Source organism: Vombatus ursinus, unplaced genomic scaffold (assembly GCF_900497805.2).
Source record: "Vombatus ursinus unplaced genomic scaffold, bare-nosed wombat genome assembly UNPS02010980.1, whole genome shotgun sequence".
Classification (NCBI taxonomy): Eukaryota; Metazoa; Chordata; class Mammalia; order Diprotodontia; family Vombatidae; genus Vombatus; species Vombatus ursinus.
In genome coordinates this window covers 6185190-6190744 of record NW_020950758.1, presented here as the reverse complement: position 1 = coordinate 6190744, position 5555 = coordinate 6185190, and the positions used below count along the sequence as shown (strand labels likewise).

The 5555-nt window shown below is 47.3% G+C and overlaps 1 protein-coding gene across 3 annotated transcripts in view; it reads right to left on the bottom strand.

The window, feature by feature from the left end:
* Nucleotides 1-5555, bottom strand: part of KCNS3 (potassium voltage-gated channel modifier subfamily S member 3) — a 41818-nt gene that overhangs the window by 25744 nt on the left and 10519 nt on the right. Inside the window, exon 2 of one of the 3 annotated variants that reach the window (XM_027855646.1) lies at nucleotides 4963-5103. The exons of the other annotated variants lie outside the window; for them this stretch is intronic. The gene's annotated coding sequence lies outside the window, so the exon portion shown is untranslated. The remainder of the gene's footprint in view (nucleotides 1-4962; nucleotides 5104-5555) is intronic. 3 annotated transcript variants of the gene reach the window in all.

The following is a 5555-nucleotide window of genomic DNA, read 5'->3' as shown; positions in this document are numbered from 1 at the left end:
CCATCCTCCACCTTTCTTGACTAATACCTTTTATGAGTGACTTGGATGAAAGTCCTGATAATTATCTTCAATAAGCAGTTATTAAGCACCTATTGTATATCAGGCAATGTTCCAGGTGCTAAAGGTATAAAGAAAGGTTGGAGAAAAAAAAAAACACCTGTCCCTGCTCTAGAGGGACTCACAGTCAAATGAGGAAGACAAGATGCTACAACTTTGCACATACAAAATATATCCAGAATAGGTAGAGGATAATCTCTGAGGGAAGGCACCATTATCATTATTGTTATCATGCTCGTCATTATCAGAATAGAAACCAGAGACTATACTTAGAAGGAAAAGGAAGGGGAGAGCAGGCCAGGCTTCCTGCAGAAGGTGGGAGCTGGCCTGAGTCCTGAAGGAAGCTAGGGAAGCCAGGATGTGGAGGTGAGGAGGGAGAGCCCTGCAGGCATGGGGGAGAGACCTCACAAAGGCTAGAGTCAGGAGACAGTGTCATGTATGAGCAATAGCAAGGATTGTCTGGTAGGAAGGTCTCCTGCGCTGAATAGCAAAGTCATGATTTTGTCGGGCTGAAATGAGAGGCTGACGCTAAATAAGATGAGATTTCCTAGGGATAAATGAAAAGTCTATAATTGGGACCAAAAAATCAACTGCCCCAGTACAAGATGGAGAAGATGAGGCCCAGACATCAAGTTGTCGGGGGCGGAGGGGGGAAGCTCGGTGCTTTGGTGGACAAGAGCTCAGTGAGACTCAACACTCACAGAGGGGAAGGGGGTGATTTGGGCTACATCCATAGAAACAGGTGGTCCACAGAACAGAGGATGTCATTGTCCTGCTGCTGACTTGCATCGTGCTGGTCAGAGCACATCCAGAGAGCCCCACTCAGTTCTGGTAACCACACTTAGAGAAGGACATTGGTGAAGGGGAGAGTGTCGGGTTCTAGTCTGTCTATCACCAGGTTTAGCACAGTGGCAGGCACATAGTAGCACTTAAGAAATGCATGATAAAGGAATAAATGAATTTAAAAGATGAACAAATAGCCCAGGATGGTGAAGAACCTGTAGATCATTTCCATATGAGGGTTGGTGGAAGAAAATAGAGAAAAGGAGACCCCCAGGACCTTGCTCTGCACAGGTTAGGGACAATAGGTGGGGAACACTGCATACGTATACAGTCAGACCAGGTAAGGTGTTGGCCAGCTTTGCTAAACTGCTTTGGGCCTCTTTTTTATTCTTGGCTTCAAGGGACAGTTTTCTGAAGGGGGCAGAGGGAAGGACTTATTTGGCAACGAAGATACTCTAAAGAAGAAAAAACATCAGTATTTTTTAAACAAAATTTGAAATGAGCTATGGAAACTGTCCTCAGCCATCGGCGGCACTGTCATGAGGAAGAGGCCTTAGACTGCTGTTTGTTTGTTTTTTCCTCCAGAAGGCAGAACTGGGATCAACAGGCAGAAGTTACAGAGAAGTAGATTTGGAGTCAACTGCAACAGAACCTGGGATTTCATGGGGCTCCCAGGTAAGGTGACCCCCACTCCCAGTGCAAGTCAGCACATTCTCTGCAACTTCTAGTCCTAGAGAGTTGTCTTAAGCACTTAGAGGCTAAGTGACTCCCCCAGGGTCACAGAGCCAGTATGTATCAGAAGCAGCACTTGAACCCAGGTCTAAACTCAACCTCAGTTTAAATAAGCAAATAATCCAGATGATTCTGAATCCAGTCTCTGGATTATAACAATGGTGATGATGAAGATGATAATGATGATGATGGTGATAATGAAGAAAATGATGGTCATGGTGGAGGTGATGATGATGAAGATTGAGATGATGGTGATGAAGGTGATGATGATAGTGGTGGTGGTGGTGATGAAGAGGGTGAAGAGGAAGATGATAATGGTGGTGAGGATGAGAATGAAGATAATAGCCAGCATTTATACAGCACTTTACATGTTATCTCATTTGAGCCTAACAAAAATCCCAGGAAGTCAGTGCTATTATTATCCCCATTTGACAGTTGAGGAATCCGAGGCAGACAGCTAAGTAAGTATCTCATGTGGGACTTGAACTCAAGTCCTCTTGACTCCAGGTCCAGCACTAGATTTACTATTCCGTTTAACTAAATCCGTATCTAAGCTTAATTCTCTCTGCTGGAAGAGACTGACTGACTGAGGAGCCCCACTCATCCCTAGAACTCTGCTCTGCCCTGCCTGTGCACTTCCCTGGCTTCCTTCAAGTCCTGGCTAACATCCCACCTTCTGCAGGAGCCCTTTCCCAATCCTTCTTGATCCCCATGCCTTCCCTCTGTTGACTAGAAATCTCCCATTCCTTCTGTCCACATCTTATTTGTACAAAGTTGATTGCATACCTTCTCCCCTATTAGACTTCAAGCTCCCAGGGACTGCTTCTGCCATTCTTTGTATCCTTAACACAGTGCCTGGCACACAGTAGGTGCCTAATAAATGCTTGTTAACTGAATGACTGCCTATTTCTCATTTAACTAGGACAAAATTTTGAGCTGGGAGATATCTTAGCGATCTAGTCCAAACTCCTTATTGTATGTAGAGAAGGAAAGACAGCCCCAGGGCAGGGAAGAGATTTGTCCAAAGACCCACAGCAGTAGATCCTCAGTTCAATTGGGAAATATGGCTCTCTTGGTAAGCTGGGACACCTGGGAAGGTTCGAACTGAAAGGGACTGCAGGGGAAAGTCTCTCAATTCCCCAGACTAGGGAAACCCCGCACAAGCAGGGAAGGGCAGATATGGCAGGGTGGGAGAATGAGGTCTCCACAGCCTCTACACAAACTTCCTGTTTAAAAAGAATGTAAATCCAAAAAAAAAAAGGATGAAAAAAAAATAAAAAGAATGTAAACATGGCAGAATCAGCCTGAGGAAGACCACAAGGATGTGGCTCTCTACAGCCTTGGATTAGTGAAAATGAATTTGGAGTAATTGATTTTCACGGGAAATGTCAACACCTTGCTAATTGCATCTGATCTCAATCCACCCATCCACTCATTCAAACATTTGAGTATCCACTATGGGAAGGGCCCCATGAAGGAGACAAAGTAAGGAAGACCCCATCCCTGCCCGCAGGGAGCTTCCCTGCCCCAAATAACCACAAGGTTGAATGAGTTACCTGACATGAGCAGAGAGCAAAGGGGTTCAGGAGAGGTATCACAATGAGGGTGAAAGGGGGAAGTGGGTTACAAGAACCCTGCTTTGGGATGCAGGGGACCTGGCCTCAGATCATGACTTTTACACTAGAAGCCTGACCATGAGTAAGCCCCTTCCTCCCACCCCACCTTGAGACTCAGTTTTCTCCTCTGTAAAATGAGGGAGGCAGACTGGGGGTGTCTAAGGTCCCTGCTGGCTCGGACACTACCTGCCTCTGTTTGCTGAATTCTCCCCACTCCCGGCCTTTGCTTGTGTCTTTGCTCTTATCAGCTCTGCCCAAGATCCTTAAAATAAACCTTCCTCTCCCCTTAACGCTCTCCAAGAGAATGGAGCATTGCGTGATTTTTAATGTCTTCAGGCCCTTAGAAAAGGAGCTATAAAATCACCACCAAGGACAGAGCGGACACTCTGAATGTTTGGGAGAATAGCGGCATACTTTCTGGTTTCTCGGAATGAATTAGGACTCAAAGTAGAAAAGGGCAGATGGAGCCACTCTGCATGGATGTTTATTTAGGCTGGTGTGGGAGAAAGGCACCCTGCTGTAATACTCAGGGTCAGAACGGGCAGGCTCAGCCCCAGCTCTGACCGGGCACAAGTCTGTTCATCCCTTCTCTGAGACTCCTCAAAGTCCCAGAATCTGAGGGCAGAGAAGGGCCCTGAGACAGCTGGTCCAACACCAACCAGTGGCATTATGATGATCCTACAGACCCTTCCCTTGATTCTTTCCAGAGCTCAGGTACTAAGAAATCCCTTCACTATCACCCTCAGCAGGTACCCTGGTTACTTCAGCTGACCAACTTTTTTTCCCTTTCTTCTTTATTCTTTGCCACCAGGGCTGGCTCTGGGGAGGGGGGTGAGGAGATAAAGAGGGAAATAAAGGCAATTAAAAACAAAGGATATGAATGATTTATAAGTATGTTCTTTCCTCACAATCTCCTTGTGAGACAGGTAACACAAGAATGATTCCCATTTTACTGATGGGAAAACTGAGGTCCAAGGAGATGACTGATTTATCCAAGGTCTCCTGGTTCCAAATCTATCATTCTCTCCCCCAGACCAGACTGCTTTGGAAGGAAAGCATGAGCTCAGCTCAAAAGACCACAACAGCTCCCAAAGCATCTTGTGTCTCATAGACATGGCTTAAGACAGGGGGACAGAAGTGCTGGGGGCCATGGGTTCAAATCCTGGAGCTGGCCTTTGCTAAATTGGTGATCCCAAGCAAGTCACTTTTCTTTGTTCTACAAGAAAGATAATAATCCCTGCCCACTCCTTGACAGAGTCGGGGCAAAGAAAACCTTCGGGAGAGATGAGAGGTTGTGACCCCTGCCCAGCCTCCCTGGAGATGGGCCTGGATGAAGGTTAGAAGTGCTGCAGCAGGAGAGGAAAGGCAAAGATCCCGGGGCCGGGGTCTGAAGATGCTGCAGGCTTGCTCAGGATGAAAGGAGGAGCCAGACACCAGACCTATGCTCTTTTCTGCCATGAGTCACAATAATAACCACAGCTCACATTTCTGTAAGTGCCTGAAGGTCTGCATCACACCCCTGGGAGGGAGGCATGATTATTGTGCCCATTTTACAGATGAGGAAATTGAGGTAGAGAGTGGTTAAGGGACTTGCTCAGGGTCATAAAGCTAGGAAGTGTCAGAACTAAAGTCTGAACCCAGGCTTCTCCTGCCTCCAAGGCCAGTCTACTCACTATTCCACATGGCCTCAGTCACTCACAGACCCTCCAGAGCCCAGAGGCAAGGTAGGGTCCTTGGCATCCCGGCCAAAAGGAAAAAAGAACATTCAGCTCACCTCTAAGGACAAGCTCTGCTGATGAGAGAGGGAAGACTGGACTGGAGTCAAGATGTCCCGTGTTCAAATCCTGCCTTTTCAACTTAGTGCCTATGTGACTGTGGATAAAACCCAGACCTCTCTGGGCCTTGTTTTCCTCATCTGTAAAAACAAGGAGAATGGACTCAGTGACTTCTGAGGTCCCTCCAGCTCTAGAGTTGACCCTTTGGAATCAGATTTTCCAAACCATCTTGTGACTTTCTAACCCTGGCTGCATCCTCAGCCTGAACTTAGCCTGGGGAGGGAGGAAGGGAGGGAGGAAGGAAGGAAGGAAGGAAGGAAGGAAGGAAGGAAGGAAGGAAGGAAGGAAGAAAGGGAGGAAGGAAGGGAGGAAGGAAGAAAGGGAGGAAAGAAGGGAGGAAGGAAGGAAGGGAAGAAGGAAGGGAGGGAGGGAAGGAAGGAAAGAAGGAAGGAAGGAAGGGAAGAAGGAAGGGAGGAAGGGAGGAAGGAAGGGAGGGAGGAAGGAAGAAAGGGAGGAAGGAAGGGAGGAAGGAAGAAAGGGAGGACAGAAGGGAGGAAGGAAGGAAGGGAAGAAGGAAGGGAGGGAGGGAGGA